General features: G+C 35.6%; 1 protein-coding gene across 3 annotated transcripts in view; it reads left to right on the forward strand.

The window, feature by feature from the left end:
• Positions 1 to 22,945, forward strand: part of NPAS3 (neuronal PAS domain protein 3) — a 586,683-nt gene that overhangs the window by 270,146 nt on the left and 293,592 nt on the right. The gene's annotated exons all lie outside the window — the stretch shown is intronic.

The following is a 22,945-nucleotide window of genomic DNA, read 5'->3' on the forward strand; positions in this document are numbered from 1 at the left end:
AGGGCAGCAGTCACACAGTATGGCCAGGCAACCTCTCCTGCAGAGCCCACAGCCTTCTCCTGGCAGAAAGCACCCTCCAAAGTGAAACTTTGGGAAGGTTTTTTTCATATCCCTTCGCAGAACAAACTGCTTGAAGAAGAATGAGCAGCATCTCCCCAGGCCTCGTCCTCTACTGATTGGTTTGTATACTGGGAGGCTGGAGATGGCTCCCACTCTCTCACTGGGAAGACTGAAGTTTCTTTCCCTTACTGGAAGACTGTGTCCTCCCCCCTTTTCCCAGCCTACAGGCTGACTTTGGATTTGAAGGGATCCTTTCTGCTATGAATCCTGCCCTTTGGTAATTTTGATGATCTGCTAGAAGGAGCCATGTTTTCATTCTTTCCTCTAAGAACTATTTATATAGGTTATTGAGTAATCATTTTGATGGTAGTTTTTAAATTTATTTTTTATTTTAAAAAAGTCAGCAAGATGACACATTGCCAGTGCCTTATCCAGAAGGCATAACCTGAGTGTGTCACTTCTAGCAGGCAGCCATGGGCTTTGTGTGAAATGGGCATTGAGCTGCACTGAGGATGTAGAAACTTGGAAAGGCAGAAAATCAGGTGTGTGAGTATTTCCAGAGGCAACTAATGGAGCTCTTGGGGATCAAGACTCTTGGATTAAGATGTTCCAAATACTGTTCTGAACCTGCTCCTAAATCCATTTAAAATATTTTGAAATTTTACTCATGTATTAATCAGGACACCACTGAAATGTGTTTCAGTTGTAAATTCCTAAGTAGTTCCATCTAACTCAGCCTGCTTCATTTCAAGAACAGTTTGTATTTACAAGCCTTGATAGGCTGGAACCTAAAGATGACCACTTAGACCAGTTTATGCAAAAAATTGAATGCAGAGTTATTTCACTTGCATCTGCGAGTTTTCATGGAAATATTTTAAAATGCAGAAACAATCATTTACATGTGAGCAGTCTCTACATCTGTGACTGAAAATTGTGAGTGGAAAACCATGTGCAAACTTTTTAAAACTCAGACCTCAAAATCAATGCTGGTTTCAATAAAAAGATAGACTTTTGTTTGTTTAAAATCCAGTCACAGAATTTCTCAAGTCAGTCAGGAAGATACAACAAAACTCAGTATAAAATGTAGTAGTAAAGTGCACTGGGTTATGGGCAGGTGCAGAGAAGTTAAATAAAAGAGGGTGTAAATTTCTGTAACATGAGGTGACTCACAGGAAAAGTCCAGGTGTGTGCAATTTCCCTGGCAAATGTTATGTACTTAGGACTACCTGTTATTCAAAGAGAAACTGTTCTGGTTTGCAGTGAGTGTGTGTGTTTAAGCTACCAAACAGCAAGTGAAGTTCTCATTTGCTTTACTCTAAAGGTACTAATTCTCACAGTCAAACCCTTCTTAAGGATTAATAATTTTTATTTATTACTTTTTAAAATTAATTTTTCTTCCTAAATGTATTAGATATAAAGGCATCAAAAATATTTTACATCTGAGTGAGATTGTCCAGACAGCAGAGTTTAATGCAACTTCACAAATCCACTTTGCATTCTCACAGTTACTTGATGTGGATACATTTTCTTGAGTACTTCCAAACAGTTACACTCTCAAGGCTGAAAGATTAAGAACACATATGTTTAACTAAAGAATAAAAGCATCTTTATCACTTTTTGAATGAGTACTTATTCTTTTAAAAGAGCTTGACTGAATCTTGAAGTTATTATGGAACTGAGGACTGTTAAGAGAGTGCATTAAAGTACCACAAGCACACTGCTGAGAGAAGTTATAACCAACTTTCTCTGGCAGGGGTTTCATTTTCTGATCACTATCAACAGAATTTCCTACAGAAGTGTTTTCTATTTTTTAGCCTAATGGTAAATGTGTCAATTGGATAATTTTGTAAACTATAAAATTTGTACGTGTGTGTTCACTCCAAATTACTTCTGGTTTGTAAGCATTTTGTTTGAACTGTAATAACCATAACAAGTTAAAATTAGGAAAAACCCCTCACTTTGACTAGAACCTACTTTTGAAACTAAGGAAATAATATAAAAACACAAACTGTATATATTTCTATGGCACCTGCTGTGTTTCAGGTGTTTATAACACAGCCATAAAAATTCACTCCAGGCTGAAACTTGGTATTTAAAAGTCTCAGCTCAGCAGGATTTTTAAATCAGATTTGGTTTAAATTAGTTTGGCTCTCATTCAGTTATAAAAAGGAGGGTGGAGGAAAGAAATTTTTATGTGTCAAATATAATTTTCTTCATTCCTCTAGCTGAAAAACAGTCTTGCTTTACAAAGATATAATTTCCAGGGTTTTAGTCCATAACATGGAGTAGGGATTCAGGGTGTCAAAGGGGAAAAAGAGAGAGAAAGAATTACCATCCAAGACTTTGGCATTTGCAGATGCTTAATGTCTTATGTGAGAACATTTACCATGGATCCTTACTGAGTCTTCATAAAACTGTATCCAGGCTATACAGCATTTTTTTAATTGAAAAAACATGCTTTCATTCAGTAAAGTCAGTAATTCATAGTTTAAGGTCTGTTTTGTCATGTGTCAATGACTGGTGGATGAATTATGTTCAAATATAATGGATTTAATACTTTGTAACAGTGACATGAAGGAATCCAAAGCAATCTGGGGCCTCAGCTTCCTCTGTGTTTTACTGAAAGCTAGGCACCTATAATCCATCTGGCTCATCTGAAAAATTCTTCATCCTTCTGTGGTATTCAGTGAATATAAAAAAAATTAATTAACTGAGGATCAAATGGAAAGATTGACATAATTTACATTTACAGTGCACTACCATTTGTACATTGCTAATATATACATACATATGTACACACTGGCATCTCTGCTTATAAAGATGATGAATTGCAGCAGGACCTGGTAGATGAATAGGCTGAAATTTTCAAAAGTTGCCAGTGGCTTTGGATGCCTCTTTGCCCATATACTTTGGGCCACATTTTCATCTGTACTGATAAAACACAGCTCCAGATGAACCCTGAAAAATCTGTGGCTAACAACATTATTGCAGATGATGCTTTTGGGGTGCAAAAAACTGACAAAGTCAAAAGTGGAGAAAAAAAAAATATTTAAACTTTGCTAACAAAGACTCAAAGTGGCTGGTATTAATTTCTTTAAATGGAAAATATTTTGTGGTGTTTTTCCTTATTTTTAATTCTATTATACAATTGAATGCATTACTATAGTGTTCCCTTCTCCCATCTGTTCCTCAAAAAGAAAAAAATAGGAAGAGGTAACATTACAAAAGGGCTCTTGGAAATGTTTATGCAAAGTACTGCTTTTCATCACTAAATCAAACTGCGAGACAAGCTAGCTGAAAAAGTGTTCTCCTTCCCCTATAAGGGCTATGCATACTTTTGCTTTATCAATCAATCCTGAAATGTGGACATTTTCACTTTCACTTCATCTTGGGCTACATAAGAGATGTGCCTGATGTTCCATGAGTGATTAGCATTTAGTGATGTTTCTCTCATTGCGAGATACTGCCAAGCCACAATTTGCAAGTACTGGATGTCCTGAACTGCAGTAGGATAATTTTGATACTTCAGCCTTGGCGTTCTCAGGTTTTGCTTTAAATTTAATTCTCATGTCTGTCCTAATGTGGCTATTTTACCAATAAACCAAACACATTTATTGTTTCTTTCTCTTTTTTTCCCCTCCTATTGTTCATGCTTTGACAGTTCCATAAAGTTTATTTCTCCCTGCTGCTTAGTGTCTTTTTATTCTGTTTGTTTTTCACTACTTCCAGCTGGGATATAGTTTAATGAATTATTTTTCAGTGTGTGTGATATGGCTTTTATGGCCTGCCTTTGGAGATTGCGATTAATACAATTTTCTTTTATTCTTTGCCATGACCTGCTTCCCAGTGCTCGGTGTAGTGATCATCATTGTGTTAAGCATATTGAGATCATTTGAGATTATATTATCCATCTTAAGCCTGGAACATATTTTCATTAATTCTAATTTTTTTATTATTTTTCATTTTTAGTTTTAACTCTGAAATTTTTGTTTCTGTGCCAACATTTATTTTGTATTGAAGTTGAATAAGATCTCTGCTGTTAGTGAACCACATGGTGATCAAATCTATATCTTCCCTGAATAAGTTTTTCAAGTGATTTGGCATGCAGGTTTGTGTAGAGTTTGTTTGTTTGTTTGTTTCTGGGATTTGGTTGTACCAGTTTTTAGTTTTGTTTTGTTTTTAGGGGGGGATTGTCTGGTTGTGAGCTTATGTGGAAATTTACATAAATCATTTGGCATTTCAGTGAAGTTTGTATTCACCTCCCCAGCTGTGACCAGGCACACACAAACTTTTCAAAGCAGTCTTAACAGGGAGGAGATAAAGACAAGAAAGAAGAGGTAGAGAGACCACATTCAGCTTCTGGTAAATACACACCTACTGACTTAGATTTTTCAACATGTTTGTTAGCCTCCTGGCAGCTTTTCATTCAGCCAATCTGAAAATATTTGCCATCTTATTCCAGGCTATTTTGTTTTACTTCTTACAACATGATAAACTGTAAACTTCTTACAGCTAGCTACCTTTTACAAGGGAAAGAATGGTGTAGAATCAGAACAGACAGTTCTAAAAAGCTCTTTTCTCCATTGTTTCAGAGAGATGCTCAAACCTGGCATGAAGTATCAGTAGATTTCAGAGTTTGATCCCTAAGACTGATCAGTTTTCCTTGCCTTGTGACAGGAATCAGTGTAGAGCACTCTGCAGTTGATATATGCTTGTCTGCTGAGAATTGGTCTGAGACCACCAACTTGTGTCAAAGTCTTCAACTAGAAATGTGAGCTCAGCTCAAAATCCAGCTTGGTGTAAAAAGTTTCTGCCATGTCACCAGTTCCTGGTTTCTTTCAACATCTAGTTTCCTTCAGCTTATGAATATTGTAGTAGGAATCCTTGCTGTCTCGCTTAAAAAATGTTTCCATTTCTTCTTAGAAAATAACTGCAGTTCTTTCTTTCATTTTTTGTAGTTTTAAATGCCTGTTTATTCTTTCTTAAAAATTGTTCTATTATTCTACCTGCAAGTGCTCTGTGAGACCTAACTGCTCAGGTTTCCAAAGGGAAACGGAGTTATCTGGCCTTCCCTCTAGCTTTTTTTGTGGTTGTCACTAGCTATATGCCTTCAAATTCTACACCTTCCATCTTGAGAGCAGTTTTGATTTACTTAGTGCACCATGACATCTTCAATCTGAAATGAGATTATGGAGAGATTTCTTTCTTTGTATTTTTGAGTTTTCTTCAATAGTTTGCTAACACCAAATAATTTCCCAGAGAATCACTTTTATTTGTTGTTACTACTTTCCTGGTAACAGCAAGATGTGATGTGTTAATTGTATCTTTCGACAAATTAAATAATCATTACTTGATTTAATGGCAGAGGTAGAAACTCCTTACCTTAGATACACTTATAGTCCCGTTGTTTCAGTTTTAGTTATTAGTCTTTATATAAATTGTTAACACTAATACTTACATTTCCTAGGCTTTGTTCTTATTATTTTGTCAACACAGTCCACACCACTGTGGTTATTTCAGCAGTAATTATAGTGTTTTACTGAGCAGTAGCTAACATATTTTCTAAATTACATCATAGGATATGTAAATACAATGTAAAAAGATACATTCTGTACTGTGTGATCATGGAGAGTAGTAGGAAATTTGAGTGTCAGTTAAATAAGCCACTGAAATAACATGATCATCTATTCTCTGCAATCTACTTAAGCCTGTATAAATAAAGTTACTTTCTTGTGATACTGAAGTGAGGTCTGTAGAATTATGTTACTGTGAAAAATGAGAGAGGCAGCAGAATGCTGTAAATAAAAAGATCAGAAGTCAGCAGCAGAACAGCCTTGGTGGAGGAACAGCCCCTATGTGTGAAGTTCAGCAAACAGAGTGGACAGGAAAGAGAGAACACTCGATACATTGAAATGTTTCCACAACTCATAATATAGCACTGGATAGCTAGAACATCAGGAATTGATGTATTCATATGCTTTGTGAGCAGGAAAAATGCATGTGTTTTATTTTTCCTACATGTTTCTGAGAGTAATGAGATCTACTGCCAAAGTAGGTTTTATCTTTCTACACACTGTTGATTATTTCCAAGTCCATATATAGGGTTTTCAGTCAGAGTTGACTTGGAAATTTCCAGCAGTCTAGTCCACAAAGAGGTGTAGGAGGTTTTTTGTTTGTTTATCTCTGTGTCATAACACCTGAAATTAACTTTAAAGATAAGCAATATATGGTTTGTGAGTATTTCTTAATAGAAATGGGACATGTAAAACAAAATCTGGTCTACTTCATTTGTCCATTTTTGGGAGATATTACATTGAAATTCTGAGGGTTTTCTTATTGGCTTTGTATTGATAGTACTTATGCACTGAGAATTGGAAATAGTTTTTATTTTACAATTTAGAATCTGTTATTCTTGTGCAGAGCACAAAACCATAACTTTTTTCTACCTTCAGCACTCATGAAAGGATTTTTTTATATTCAGTGTGTATAAAATGAATTACTATGTCTGCAGGCCATGCACAATCAAGGGCTTTTGTGTTTTCAAATTTTGCCATAAAGCCAGGTTGTAAGCCACTTACTGTCTGTGAATCAGAAGGCCCACTCACATGAATTAACTGATCTTTTCTGTCAAAGTAAATAATTGAGTGAAATACATGAAAATAAGGTTCAAGAGTAGAAACAAACAAACAAAAAAGATATTAGTCTTTGTGAGAGATCAGTTGACTTCTATCAGAAATTAGTCAGGAGATGTTGGTTGTCTTCTGTCTTAAGCATAGTGTTTCTTCTTTAGTTTCAAATATGAATGAACTTAATTGCCAGGAATGATAACTTAGTCATCAAAATAATTCCATACTTAACAGTGGCAGAGCTTTTATAATCAACAGTGCAGTTGTGATGTGACTTGTTTTATTTTAAATAAAATATTTTTATTTAAAATAAAATATTATTTCCTGTCGCAAAAAAAGCATTCTTTGTTTTTCCTTTCTGTCATTTAAAAGTAAACTTTGTTGGTAAAGAAACCAGATCATTCTGTGTATTTTGAGTCACTTACCATTATTCTCACTTTTTCTGGAATTGAATTTGCTTGGTTTTTTTGCTGGTGGGAATATGAGTTTATGGTTTTGGACTCCTGCTCAAAGAGAGGGGGATGCTAGTGGCATAACTGGAGGGAATATTTTTTTAATCCTCCTTTAGTCTAACTTTTGGGATTGTTGAAGAACAAGATTTTATTTTTTTCCCAAAAGCACATGTTGTTTCTTTATTTTTCCCTTTCCTAGAAGTGGCAATCACACCCTTCTGGGACTTCGACCCATCACTGACTGTTGGAGATCATGGATGCTCTGTTTAATGCTGGTTCTTGGGTCTTAAACAGCCCTCCACTGCTTTTATTGTACCATTAATTGTACTTAATGCAGCTGCATTTCTAGTATGCTTGGCTAAGCTCTGAAAATTAAGTAGAGGGTACTTTGTTATAAAATGCACTGTAATGAGCTCTGGTGGGACAGGGTCTGTTAAGTTTGAAATTACCTCAGGCCATTTCCAAAGGTCTTCTTAAAATATTTCACATCTATAAAAGTTTGCAACTAGATAAATAGCCAAAGGTAGGGTTGAGAGAAAAAAACTGCAGCCCTGAATTATGCACTGCATGAAATATGAATGTTTTTAACACCAAATCGTTAAATTTATTTTAAACATTTATTATCTCAAGTAATTTGTTAAACAGAAAGTTTTCAAGCTGACAGCATGTAAATTTTAGGTGTTTTGTTTACACAGTTGGTTTTATGCATATTCTTCTTGCTATTGCTTTCTTAATCCAGACCATGCATTCATGAAACTGGAATAAATTTAGGACTCCCCCTGGGTTTACATAAATTGGTTCAAGAAGAGGTCACACTTCTCAGTATAAAAAACTGTTTAAGGACTTCTGCAACTATTAGCCAATTAGCTTAATGTTACAACTAACATCCTGTACTGAGTACTGATCTCTGGTATCTGCCTAAATAAATGACTAATATGCCTTCAATTCCCTCAGTGTTCTTCAGCTATATGACCACTTGTAATGGTTTGTGGCTAGTAAAATTTGAGATCGACTAATTTATTGGGTAGCTTTACCAAAATATCCAAGTAATCCTTTATATACTCATTAGAAACGGGTCCAGAATGAATTCTCTGAGGACTTAGTGGAAAAGTCTCCCTGGGATCAGCTTCACTGAGCTTTAGATACATTGGCACAGATCATGTGGAGGATCTTCTGTGGTCTTAGTGCAGCAATTTATCAATGTTTTATAGTTAAACTTTAAGCATGAAGTACTTAGAGGTCCCCAAGCTTGAAATTCATACACTTTTTTTTAAAATTCCTTAAATTGACTCTGTACAAGCCTGGCAAACTAAATATTTGACAAATATAGGTTGTATGTTTAAGCTCTATACTAAACTTCCAGATAGAGTAAAAACTCTTCCATTTTATTTTGGGAGGTTTTGAATGTAGAAATGGGTAGGAAGTCTGTCTGTTTCTGGGGGTCATTCTGTGGCCTATTGTGTTGTGCAGAAATATTCACTAGTCAATAATCAAATACACTGTGGCCATTAAGTACTGCACCTGTTGTCCAGATGGGCTAACAATAAACATGACACAGTCAATCATGCTTGGAGAATAGGGTGGACAGAAGGCCTTGGGGGATGTTTCCAGGGTCTTCCTCTGTTTATGTAGACCTTTACATCTATGCTATTATATGGCTGGGCGTATCTGAGTTAGTGCATTTTAATTTTGGAATCACTCTGGGAAGTGGTGCCAAGGGGAGTTTTGTGTCTCAAGTTTTAAACTGACATGGCAGCCCTCTTTTTATTGACTAAGAGGATTATTATTTGACAAAGAGTGGAACAAGAAATTTCTACATGTTAGGAAACATTAAATACCACCAACATTGTTCTAACTTTAAATGCAAATAAAGCTTATTCTCTCTGCTAAGCTTCATCTATAGCAGGATATTTTTAGAACTATGAATCGTTTATTAGTTTTCGTAATTTTGTATTATGACAAGTTGTTGAACACACAATTATGTGCAATACTGCAATACGAAACATAGAATCAAAACTCACTTTCATTGAATGGCTTCTTTATAAAATGGTTTGGGAGCAAAAGTACTTCAAATGCCAGAAAAGCCCATATCATACTTCTCTTCTAAGAGCATCCTTTATTGGCTGAGCAGTTCAGAGAAAGGAGAGAGTTAGAGATTTTACTTGAATTTGAATAGGCACCTACTCTGCACACTATTTAAAATATCCTCCTTTCTTGCTTCAGTATTTACAATATTTGGATTAGTTTACCAGCATATTTAAATTTAAAATGAAACAATATTTTTTGGATTGAGGTAGGACATATTGTGGTCATTGTTAAAGGTCCGCTTCAGTCACAGTTTTCGGAAAATAGTTTTCAAATATGTATTTACTTTTTGGGAGTGATTAGAGAAAATATATTGTATTAAGTCATCTCTAATGGCCCTTTTATGTTTCATACTTTGAACTCATAAAGCTAAATAATTTAAGTTGAGGAAACTGAAGGACAAAATTCAGAAACAATAAATCAGTTTAAATAATTTCAGGAGTTGACAAAAAGGCTTGATGCCAGACAGTAGTTTTTGTAAGTTTAATGCAGTTTGATATTAACTGGGAGTATCATATAAGAGCTGGCATGAAATGAGTCAGAAAGTAGTTTCAGACTGGATAGTTAACAGATGCAGAAGTGTATGACTAGCAAGTGCTGGTATTTGGTCTCTTGTCTGTAGATAATTACAGGCAAGAATGTCCAAATTAAGCATCTTGCCTCTGCAGCGTTACTTGAAGTGGTGCTCTGATGCCACTTCACATAATCCATGTGATTCTAGAGGAAGAAATAAGAATAAATGCTGATGAATGGGACAATAGGAACCTCATGAAGTTCAGCAAAGCCAGACCCAAGGTCCTGCACCTGGGCTCCAAAAATTCCCGGTGTCAGTACATACTGGAGGAATGGATTGGAAAGAAGTCTGCAAAAGCCTTAGGGGTAGTGGTGGATGAGAAGTTTGGTATAAATCAGCAAGGGGCACTTGCAGCCCAGAAAGCCAGTCATATCCTGGGCTGCATCAGAGGGAGCATGGCCAGCAGATCAAGGAGTTATTTTCCTACTCTCTCCTGGCTCTCATGAGACCCCACCTGGAGTTTTGCATCCAGCTCTGTTCTTTTTTGTCCCCAGCACAAAAAAGACATTGACCTGTTAGAGTGGGTCCAGAGGAGGGCCGTGAAAATTATCCTGTTAATAAAAGACTGAAAAACTTGAGGTGGCTCAGCCTGAAGAAGAAGAAGAAAAAGCTCTGAGAGACCTTATTGCAGCCTTTCAATAAAGGGAGTTTATAAAAAAGATAGGGGAAGATTTTTTTTACCAGGATCTGTAGTGACTGGATTGTCGTAGAATGAGTTTGCTTAACTGTATTCTTCTCTCAGATTAGTCTCAGCACCAGTAGTGCTAAGCTCAAGCTGTAACCTGAGAACTAATAAAAAAAAGGAATTGGAAACCTTTACTTGGACTTTTTGTGGGATCCTAAGGTGGAGCCTGTTGTAGTTGCAAGGGTGCATAAATCCACAACTGGAAGTGTTCAAAGTTGGACAGGGATTTGTGCAACCTGATCTAGGGAGGGGTGGTCCTGCCCCTAGCAGGTCCTGCCCATAGCAGGGATGTGTACTAAATTATCTTTGGTGGACCATTCCAACACATAAGATGACATTTTGTCATAAGAGTATGATGTTTGAACATCATAGAAATGCCTGGGTCTATTTTCTGGTTGATGAAAGTAAATTATTGTAGACTTTCTGGAAATTTCATCTGGAGTTTACCAATGGACAAAAATACACTCCTAAGTTGAGTCCAAACTCTAATTGTTGTCAACTTGATACCATAAAACATTGTAACCAAATTAAAAAATTAATGGGAGATATTATATTTTCATCAATTTTTATGCCTATCCTGCATTAATAATATGGATTCTAAGGAAATAGAATTTAAAAGCTGATATTGTGAATTGTATTGTGACACTTGATTTGTTGATCTTTGATGATACATGGAGCAGTATAAATTCACTTTCCTTTCTAGTAAGCACTATTTGAGGAATATATTTGAAATATATTGCTTTCCCCACTGGAGATAAATTATTGGTTTTTTGGGTGGTTAACCTGAAAATAAGGGCAGGTTGCAGCACTTTGGAGCTCCAGTATCATTAAGAAACAGACAAGAGGTTACATCCCCTTTGATGCTACATTCCTGAATGTTCAGCAGAGTGAATAGTAGCTTCTCTAGGCTGTGATTTTAACTTTGATTTTTTTTTTTTTAATTAGCTCCCAGATAGGGCTCTTTGGAATAGCATCCAAGGGTTTGGAGATTGGAGTTTGTGTTTAGTGAGTAAATTAAAATTGTTTGGCTATTTCAACTTAATAAGTATCCACTTCAGTATTTTCATTCACAGCTACATTGCCTTCTGGATCTTCAGATGCCTGAGAAAGTGATCCATTTCACCTCCCACAACACAGCTTTGGGTCCTCTGATCATAATGAACTTCTTTCCCATAAGAAATGTGTGTGGTTGAAAGTGCCAATTCAAGTTAGCTGGTGTGAAATAAGAAAATTAAGGGAAGGAAAAAGACAAGTGTGAAAAGAAAAGATGACTTGAGGTAGCATAAAAGTGGAAAATATGAGATGGAGAAAGGGTGTGCTCAGACCTTTCCAGAATTTTTTTGTGCGGTGGGTTTTTGTTCATTAACTATTAACAAGTTAATTAGGGATTAATTTTAAAAATCTTCTTTAGACACAGTATGTTTACAGAGCAGCACATGCTAGTTTAGAGACTGGAAGCCACCCAGCTGTGGTGAAACAGAGATGAGAAAGTTTCTTCATCTTCCTTCTTGGGAAAGTTTCATGCCTTTTAACACAACTAGACCTTATCATTGGCCACATTAATCCATTTACAGCTAGTCCACTTTTGCCTTCATTTCACTATAAAGACGTACCCTTAGCTCAGCTCAAAGTATTATGTGCCAGTAGATCAAAAGACTATTTGGACCTCACAAAACAAATGGATTAGCAACACCTGTGTTGTGTATGTAACCAGAGCTGTTGAGTCCCTCTTGCCTGGTTAGCTCTGGTTGGAGATAATCAAGCGGGCATAGTAAGTGTCAACTAATTGGTGAACATAAGCAAGATACAGCTTTAAAATTATGTTGTGATTATCCCTAATTCTTAGTTTCAGTTTATATTCTTTAAACTATTATTTCCTTTATTACAAGTGTTTTAATATTCAATCCGTTTCTGCCATTCACTTTTCCTTTTAATCATAACTTTTTTCTGAAGCCATCATCCCCCAAAGTAAGCCTTTCTCTTCAGAAGCCATTTGTCCATGAGCTGTCGCAGCAGTGTGTCTTTTCCTCTTCCAGCCATGTAGGTGCCTCTTCATTCCTCAGATCCCTCCTCTCCTGTAGAAGATAGACTCAATATTATGACAGAATTTTTCTCAGAAAACTTTGAAATGGATTTTTTCAGTCATGCTTTTGAAATATTTGGGGCAGTTTTACTCAATAGTTATTTTTCTCCATCCTATTTGTAGAGAGAAGTAGAATATACCTTGCAATAATATTGCATTTGCAAGGCAAAGCCTTTGCATTGAAAGACTTGTTTGTTAGTATGCACAGAAAACTTGCTGCATTTCTGACTTGTCCTAATACAACATTGTTGAGTGGAATCTTTTTTCTACAAGCAAATTCCTCAGATTTGCAGGTATTATTAACAAGATAAGGTGATTTTTGATTTACAGCAGGCAATTTAAGATAATCCAAAACACCCTTAAGCTATCATATTCATAACAAAAAAATGTCAGGATTCAAATTGCCTTTCAGGAGGTTGCTAAAAGAAACAAGAAAAGTAGACAAACATTATCAGGCATTACTCATTAGTTTTTCTGCAGGATGTATAAAGATTGTGGGTGACTGGAAAAGAAGTGTGTTCTGTGTTGAGTTTGAGCAGTCTTCATTCAGCTCTGTATTTTACTTTAAATATCTTATCATACTTCAAAAAAAAAATTTTGTCTATTAAATTAATGAGCTTGATTTACATAGCTGTGTAAACCTAGTTCTTCAGAGGGACTAAGCACAAGAAATATGTTTAAGAATTAAAAGGTGATTTTGAAAAGGAGTAAAATACAAGCAGAATTTAAAGGAAATCTCAGCTCACAGATTGTTGAATTATTGTATCAAGAAAATTTTTATCTTTATAGCAAATGCATACTTGTATTATATTAGGTTTGGGTATGTGTAATAAAGTAAATCTTAAACTAACCAGATGTAATGCATTATCACTATAATTGTAAAATTCTTAAGAAAAAAGAAAAAAATGTTTATCAGCGCTAATAGAAAGTGCAAAAGAGCTGGTTTAAAGACAGTGTTATCTTGCAAAACAAAACTTTGCTCCCAAAGTCAAGGTAACCATCTGTGTCCATGTCTAATTCAAGTACTCTGTGGGGAATGAATTCTGATGCCTTTAAGTTTATTAGTTAAAGAATACTCAAATATCTGGCTACAATAACGCCCTGAACTTTTATGTTTAACATGTTCAAGATACATTTTTAATGCTGAAAGCCTTGCTTTTACTCTTATAGCCAGGTAGTAAGTGTGAATCTTACCTGTGATATAATCAAATAAAGGTTTTCCCTCACTGCAGAAATAATCTTGAGCTAAATTAATTCCTGATGCTAATGAATGCAACTGTGATGAAGTGAATGCTGTGTCTACACACTTCTTGGCTGTAGAATTTGCTTCCTGTTTTCTCACTACTAAGCACTCACTTCCATTACTATTCTGTCTTCTGATTAAACATCTCTTATATTTCCCTGTTAGGCGCTCTCCAAAGGCAAAGGAAACTGGACTTTTTTCACATAACTATTTAAAAAGATCATTCAGAAAATGAAGGAGGAAACACCTTGTGCTGGAGCTGATAATAATGTTAACGTGTTAACTTATTTCTAATTTATTCCAAGTTCATTCATCATGAACTGTATGAATTCTTTTAACCTTAGCAAAGACTTAAAGACTGCTTCATATTTCTAGTAAAGATGTAACTATTCTTCTTAGTAGTCATTGGGGTTTCCAAGAGATTCTGTTTCCTTAAAAACTGCTGAAGCAGATTATGACAAGTAGTAGTCACATGCATGCATATGTGTTAGGAATACAGTCCAAAGTGCTGGAAGTGCTGGGAAATCTTTCCCACAGGGCCTTTGGATCAACTTTTTTTTTTTTTTTTTTTTTTTTTTTTCTTAACAAGAAGCAGTGCTTTTGAAAAGAAGCAGTTCAATCTCCCAGTTATCATGACTTAACCAGTATTCTAAAGTGTTATACTACTTCCTCTGAGGTCTGCTTCATTAGGACTTGGGGATTTCCATTGCAGCCTATGCATGGTCATTTTTCAATCGCCAGCAATTCTGAAATGCTATTTTAGTTCTTATGAGAATTCTTGATGAAAATTTCTAGTGAGAAATGGAGAACTTTTTGCAATAGATTTTAAAAACATGTTCTGGTTCTACTACAGATGGTCTTGGTAATCTCCTTAAATTTTTTCAGTTATTTTTTGAAATCACCAAATTCTCTATAGTTGCATTTTCTTACAGTCTCTCTTATGTACAGGCAGAAGCCACAGCTGGAAGACAAGTAAAAATAATTGACTAGTGGCACAGTTGGTTCTTACCAGAATCCTCAGTTAATTATACGGTTCACTTTTTGGCAGCTGATAAAGATTTCTTCCCTGAAATTGTAGATTGATTTCAGACTTGTATGCAGTCTCATTTCATTTATGAATCTTCATTTAAAATTTTCTGACTACATCCCAGAAAGGAAAAAAACAATGTACAAGCAAATCCAGTACCTACATGTATCAGTCATAAAGCCAAATCTAGAAGTAGTAAAGCTCTGAAGTCACCTTAGAATGAGAAACAACTTTAAGTATTTGGATTCATTTCAGTATGTCACTTACTCTGGTAGAATAATGATGCATTAGTCAGTAATTGTCTGGTTATATCATAGCTGGATTTTATATTCCAGCAGTGGATGTGGCTCCTACATTTGCCAATAGCAATATTTGATAGACTTTCAAATTTTGGTGTTCATTTAACAAAAGGAGATCTGGGGTTTTCTTAGTGTTTTTCTTAGCTGGGTATGTGTATGGGGGGGTTCTTTTACTTAGAGAAAAAGTGAAAAAGTAAAACAGAAAAATTGAGTATGGCATAAGTGCAGGTGATCAAGATCCACAACAGCTTATGTCATCAGGCACTGGCTTTTCTTTCTCACTTGCACAGAACACATGTAGTGTTCTGCAGCCCCTGTAAGGAATTTAAATGACTTCTATCAAATGTGAAATTTGTCTTATTTTTAAGAATGATACTGAGTGTGGAACATATTACTTAGTTCACTAACATCTAAAGCTGTTTGTTTCTGAAATTATGATCCACTTGCTGTCAGAAGAGGCTCTATGTATTTCTCAAGGAATTTCTTTAGTGGGTGATTTTAGCCATATAGCAAATGGTTGGCTTCCTGTGTAGATACTTGGCAGGGATAGCAGAGTCCTCCCAGCATACAGCACCCTAGCCCACTAGCAGTGGAATACTGGAATCTTCAAATACCGTGGGTATAACAATAGAGGTTCATAGATAGAATAAAAGTTCATAGAAAGAAATAGATAGAAGCTAATAGAAATAATGCTAGTTATAAAGCCTCTTATTGTTTTCCTTATTCATTTAGTTTTTGGTACCACAGGTGAAATAAATATTTTTTTGTCTATCAGGAGTTGAGTTTTACCACTGAACACTGAAAAAAGTTAAGTTTGTCAGTAAAATGTTGCAGGGAGCCCATCAAATCATGGGAGAAGTATGGCAGGAAAAGGGGGATGTGCAAGAAACCAGACCTCAGTATAGAAGGGTCTGGTAGGGGAATTTGGATATGTTTCAGTGTTAGTGAAAACAGGGAAGGATGTGAATTACAGCTTGCCAATTTTCAGCACACCACTGTCTAAGGCACAAAAAGGCAATTGTATTGGCTCTAAGTAGGAGCAGCTCGCTGTTTTGTTCACAGAATATTCTGAAATAACATTGCCAAAATTTAATACAACAAAAGAAGGGGAGACATAAAAAAGCAGGATTTCTTCTTGACTTTCAGAAATATATTACACCTTGCCTCATGTAGATAGAACAGCTTTTTGGTCGCCTTGACATACTAGTGGCATATGAAAGCCCTGTGGATGGATGGAGCGTTAGATTGGAAGTAATAAGGTTGTGCCTGACTTACCTCCGCATTTGTAGCAGATGTTACAAATGTCATAACATGAACCTTTGGGATCAGACTGGAAAAAAAAAGGAAGACAACAGATGCAGGCCTCTTAGTTTTACCAGCAAGTATAGTCTGACACTATATAACACTGTTCTGACTTGATGTTAATACCCTGTCCTCCTCCTGAGAACAGAACCGGTGACACTAGCCATCTCTGTAGCATTGGAGCTGTAAAGGGGTGGCGGCGGTTTTCTTTTCAGAGGAATTTTGATACTAGTTTAAAAACAAGACAATAGAACTATTATTCCAGTAAGGGTCTTAGTGTGATATCTGAATAAATGATCCAGACTCATCACTAATTTCTTCATGCAATTGTAATGTTTATGCATTTTTTTCTGCTGGTAGAGCCAAATCTCTCGGAATGGACATTTATCTAAAGGACTGATAAATTTCTAGGTTTTTAAGCCCTTGATTCACCCTACCTTTGTGTGTCCCTCTCCCTGGCCTTACCTATCTGTCTCTAGTTTATCTCTTTCTCTTCCATACTTCTGTAGACTTTTTCCTGATCTGTTTACAGCAGATGGATTTCCTAGGAAGCTTCTATCTCACTTTAATTATTTTCCTTGATTTGAATTGAAAGTATTTGTTCTTTACTTTCTGCGTTGTCCTCAACAAATTGGGGAGTGTATGAAGTTATGAATTCCTTCTCTGTTTCTCACTAGTTCTTGCCAATGTTTCTGAATTTCATGGGAGGGGAATAAAATGAATGCAGGAGTATGGGCCCTTGTATTTTTTTGCCCTGTGCTTCAATTTAAAGAAGGGGTGATTCTGTCTGCCACATCACTCCCTCAGGTGCTGCCATTCTTGAACTGGAGGCTTAGCCCTGTCCCTGAAGAATTTCATTGTCAGGGAGAAGAGTGGGGGTTCTCCCATGAAGAATTTTAATCACCCTGTCTGTAGCCCTTTTGAAGGAGGCACAATAGTTCCTATAGTAACTACCACAGTGTGGGAGAAAGGCCAGTGCTCCCGCCCCCAGCCACAGATGGAGAACTCTCTTTGCTTAGATGACTGAAAATTCTTGCACAGCAAAGATTTCATCCTTTACAGTGAACAGAAAAAAAAAGTCTCTGAAGTAAACTTTTCAACGTACATGTGCTAATTAAGAAACAGTGCTAGTTATCAAGGAGAGAACACAAAATATACTTATTTCATTATTGGGGTTTCTAATTTTAAGTTCAAAAAAGAGGAAAAAAGAAAGAGATATTTAGGACTTTCTTATATACTCCTCCCAACCACCCTACCCCCACCTCCTAAAGAACAAATCCTGTGGGAAGGAGCAGACCTATAAACCAAATGAAGGTAATTGGAAAAGGAACAGGCTCCTAAAACAGACGAAAACTTACACTATGACAGTCATTTATCTTGCTTCTTTTTTCCATTAATTTTGAATGTTTCTCAAGGGAAATACATATTATGTCTTCAATTATTCTAGTTCAATTAACAATTAATATTCAATTAATATAATAACTTCTGCTTTTTGACAACATTTCAATTTGATCAATTTAAGTTATTGAAACTAAAAAAGCTGTTAAAAATAAGTTTAAAAGAATTAAGCAGCTTGAATTTGAAAAGCAAGTTTTGCTAAAAATTATTTTAATTTCTGTAGCTTTTTCAGACATGAACTACTGAAAATAATAAAGCACACTTGTAATTGTGTTGCATAATACTTTCATTAATTAACCAATATATTCTTGACAGCTAGTTGGCTATTCCATGGAAAGTTTAGGTTTACTTTCTCAGTCATGGATTACCCAGTAATGAATTCATGTTCTTTAACAGTGAACAGAAGATGGATATCTAGAATCTGAGGCATTCTTGTACACAAAATATAGATTTGAAGTGCTATTGTTAGCTTTGCAAGTTGATTATCATATATTGCATTATACATCTTACATGTAGTCCTTTGCGACAAATTTGTTCTGCTGCTTTATTGCTGTGATACTTCTTTGTTAATGGCACAGTATTAATGATTCCCATAGCTTTACTAAACCAAGATAAAATTCCTTTCCACATATGTTGCAGCTCCATCTAAGATTTATTTCTTCTTCCCATCTGTGAAGGTGGATAAGAGACCTAAATTTTGGATCATATGATGGCTTACAGTGAGGTAACTGGTGACATAATGTAATTTCTTTGGATACGCTTTCCAAATCAGAGGGCAACACCTCTGCTTACATCATGCTGCTCATCTCTTATGTCACTTTAGATCAGGATTTGAATACACATCTTGTATACCAGATGTCCTCAACTTCTAGGCAGAGGGGTTCTCTCTTACTGGAGATTTCTTTCAAAACTTAGAATCAGTCTTAAATGGGATAGCAAGGAACTGTCAATGGGAAAAAATATTCATCAAAAGGTATTAAACATGAAGTATTTTTTTTAAAAGCTTCTGTGAATCCTAGCATGCAGAAATACTGGAGTGTAATGTTAATTACACTTCATCCTTCCCTGAGATTGAATCCTCTGTTGTTCAGTTTAGCCCTGTAGTCAGTGTATCTGTATTTTCTAAAACACAGCTTTTAAAAATTTCCAAATTACTCATTATGTCTCATCAGAAAGCCCCAGTATTTCAAGATGACAAAGTACCTCTTCCAAACCACTTTGCCAAATTCACCTCCATTTCCTTTCATGAACGTTTGGAGTTGTTCATAGAAATCACAAAAGATACATTTTCATGTAGAATCTACTCTATGACAAGGAAAATATATTAGAAATTGCATTGTTATTTCAATAGATCTTTCTTTCTACTCTAAAACAACAAAAAAATGTTATATTCTGGGAAAGAATATTTAAAAGATTATCGCCACACTCATGCTGTGAACTGTTTTGCACATAAAATCATCAGGCCATTCTGCTTCTTATGCTCTCTCATCTGACAACATCATGAATTTTGTTGATACCTATGGGGAAAAATATTAGCCAATCCTATGTGAAGCTGCTGTGCAATTAGCCTGGTATGGTTACATATTTTGTGAATAAAACTGGTAATTTTCTTTTTTTTGGTGGGATGTTTATACACTTTCATATTTATCTAGATCTGTTCAGTCTTTGCTAATTAAAGTCTGATTTTATTGGCAGTCATAATTAGAGCTCTTCAGACGACCTCTGTTCTTTATAATTCTTCAGACAGTGGATTGTCTAAAAGTTTGCAGTGCGGTGGCCCTAAGTCCACCTCTGCTTCCAAGTGTACAAAAAGTTCTTCTTAGAAAAATCAACAAAATTAAATAAAAAATATAGGGAATTGTGAAAAAGCTTTTAGGAGTAAATAAAGGTTTAGGGAAAAGAATTTTTAATTTCAGTTTAGTTTTGAAACTATTATTAAAGCAACAGAATTTTAAAACTCTTCATTTGAGTTTTCCAAAACTTTCCACAAAAGCAGTTTATGTGGAGGGATGCCATGCAAAATCTCACAGGAGTTTTTTAGGGGAAACTGATAATAGTGCTCTTGTGCTGCTCTTCCATTCCTAGTGATCAAAGAATACGGCTTGTGCTTTATTAGAACTCTGTCTTCACCAGTGGAAATGCATAGTGAACATCAGTCTTTGGTCTGTACTCCCACACCTTAGAGCTGTGTTTAAGAGGAGATCCTTCCTTTTCAGGAGGCACAGAAATCTTTGTTAGGCCATCTATGTTTTTCTTTTCCATGGTTTCTCACTTTTTGTAGCACAATTGCAAATGCTCTTGAGGTTGCATTAAGCATGCTTAGACTGCCCCCAAGACAGTCTGAAAGGGAGGTGGCTCTTCCTTCACCTTATGCATAGATTAGTCATTGAGGGAGGAATTTTAAAGAGGAACTAGTGAACACTTAAAATTTTTTTCTTTTATGGAATAATCTCATGCCAGGAATAGACATGTCAGTTTGGATAGTAAAGGTCATAGTCCAATGCCATGGAAAGTAAAACATTTTCATAGATAGATTCGTCTGCTCCAGCACTACAAAGTGCACATGTGAAAGCAATCTTTCTATCTTCTTGTCACTATTAAAAGTCAGTGTTTAGTACAAATATTGTTTCAACCAAGTTTTTGATTAATTTGTGCATTCAAGCATTAAATGTTGTCAACTAAATGTAGGCAATACGAAATATGACTACGTGTGAAAAAGTCTATTCAGAGATGTTTGTTCATACTGCTAAAATAGGAGAAGCTTGGAAGAATTTAACCTGGGTTTGGAACTTGTTTCCATTGTGACTCCTTCTGGAGTTTGGTACACATTCTTCAGCCTTCTCCACATCCTAATTTCCCCTGCTTCCTGTAACTCAGCAGGAGAAATTTATTTCATGCCTTCAGTATTTTGTTTCTATAAACAGTCTGCATTTAAAAAAGGAATCCACATTTAAGAAAAAAAGAGTGCATGCACACCTTTAGGTCTGTGAAGGTTGCTGAGCTACTTTGATTTATAGATTTTTTGAAATAAATCTTAAATCTCTTGCTTTTCAAGTTTTCTGTGAGTGGCTGAGCTGTGGCTGCTGATGGTTCCATCCACAGGGTGAGAGATTTAAATGACTAGCTGTGGCTTGTGTGATGGAAACCAGTTCAGTATTTATAGTTTATGTTTTGAAATTTTAGAATAAAATAACATTGGGCCTGCTTTTTAATCCAAACATTTCAGTCTATGTCTTCCTTTCATCTATTGGCATGCCAGCAATTCATTCCATGCGTATAAGAGGTTTTGTGCTGTGACTGTACTGTGAGATTGCCATGTTTCTGAAAGGTATCAATGTGGTATGCACTTATATATCCAAAATAGCATCTTTCTTCTGCTGCAAAGAGATATCAAGAAAATTTGAAAGCTCAAGTAAGTAAAATAATAAGACAATGAATCCAGATGATTAAATAATTTAAGTTTCCCTTATTCTGTATTTGTCTCAATATTCTTGTCTCATTCCTCAAAACATGAATAATTATAGTTATGGAAGTGCATGAAATAAGGTACATATTTAATATTTATTAATTTATCAAAAAAGAGTTGCAGCATGGCTACCAAAAACATAATTGTTTTCTGTGTAACTTATTATCATGGTCAAAAAATTAGGAACTGTCATGAGAACCCCACATCACCTGACTAAGAGCAAGACACATAAATCCAAGAGTTCTAGTGCTGTAAAAATGTCAGTGAACTGAATGGCATGAAAGTACTACAAGATATTTGTCTATATATATACTAGCCCCAAGCCTGCAGTCATCGATGGAGGATTTAACTGACAAATTTTAAAGCTAAGATCTGACCCTCTCTTGTTTTCTAGTTAACTCACTGACTTTAAAGTGATTTCATTTGAGGTATAGAACTGAGGGTCCCAATTGTGAAGGACTGATGCCTTATCTGTACATGTCATTTAAGGTTCAAGATACTGTTTTAAAGAGGGCTGCCCTGACTTCACGCACTTCATTCAAATTATGATACTCAAATGCTAAAACCCTGCAATTGACATCATAGAATTGGATTCAATATGTGATGGATACACTTTAAAATGGTAACGGAAGGATATGGGCAGGAAACAGAAAATTAATTGAAAGGTAAATTCCAAATGGTGGTGTGTTTAGCCAGTGTGTGGAAAACATGATGCAGTCTAGCTGGAAGAATGGAAGGACTTAAAGGATTTCAGAGAGGGGTTGCAGGTTTACAGGTTGAGGGATTTTTTGGTCTTTACAATGCTCATATGGAGACTATTATGAAACAATGTCTAGCATGCCAAAACTGAATTTGTTTGGTTTTGTTTTTTGGGGTTTTTTTGTTCTGTTTTGTTTTGTTTTGGTTTTGTTTCTGAGAGATTATAAATGAAACAACTTTTTTTTTTTTTTTCTGATAGATTATAAATGAAATAACTGTACAAAGCATCATGCTGACAGCAATCATGATCAGAATACTGAAAATCTTTACAGTGACACATATTTTGTTTAGTCCCAAAACTTAAGATAAAGTTTTTCTAAGAAATACAGTCTTGAAGAGTTTTCTTTCAAGGTGTTGGTGTCTATGTCCTTGGATATGAGAAAAGAGGAGGACTCAGAAATACCAGCCCTACAGCAGTCTCCATTTGTAATTATGAGCTATTGCCTGAATCTATTAGCTATGAAGCCACCTGTTTGCTCAGTATAAATAGCTTAGAATTTCCTGCAAGGAAATTACATGAAACATCAATAAGGAATGATGTTACATTTTCAGGTCAATATGACTATCATTACTTGGCATTTATCTTTTCCTACTGATATCATGTTTGGCAGCCAGTATCACAGAAGACTTAGAAATTGTTGCTCTGTGTTTTGTTTCTGTTCATGTTAAATTGGCCTGTTCAGTAATGGCAGTCATTCATTCTGCTTGTTTTAGCAGATCCTTGATATTTCATTTTTCTTATCATACACTGTAAAGACAACAATACGTGAAGATGAACTAGTGCTATGATGGTTTCAGAGACATTAGTCTCTCATCAGGGTCTTGGGATGTAAATGCTTTTTCACATACCTTAGAAGGATGCAGAATGAACTTCACCTCTTCTGTC

This window comes from Ammospiza nelsoni, chromosome 6 (genome assembly GCF_027579445.1).
Source record: "Ammospiza nelsoni isolate bAmmNel1 chromosome 6, bAmmNel1.pri, whole genome shotgun sequence".
In the NCBI taxonomy this organism is placed as follows: Eukaryota; Metazoa; Chordata; class Aves; order Passeriformes; family Passerellidae; genus Ammospiza; species Ammospiza nelsoni.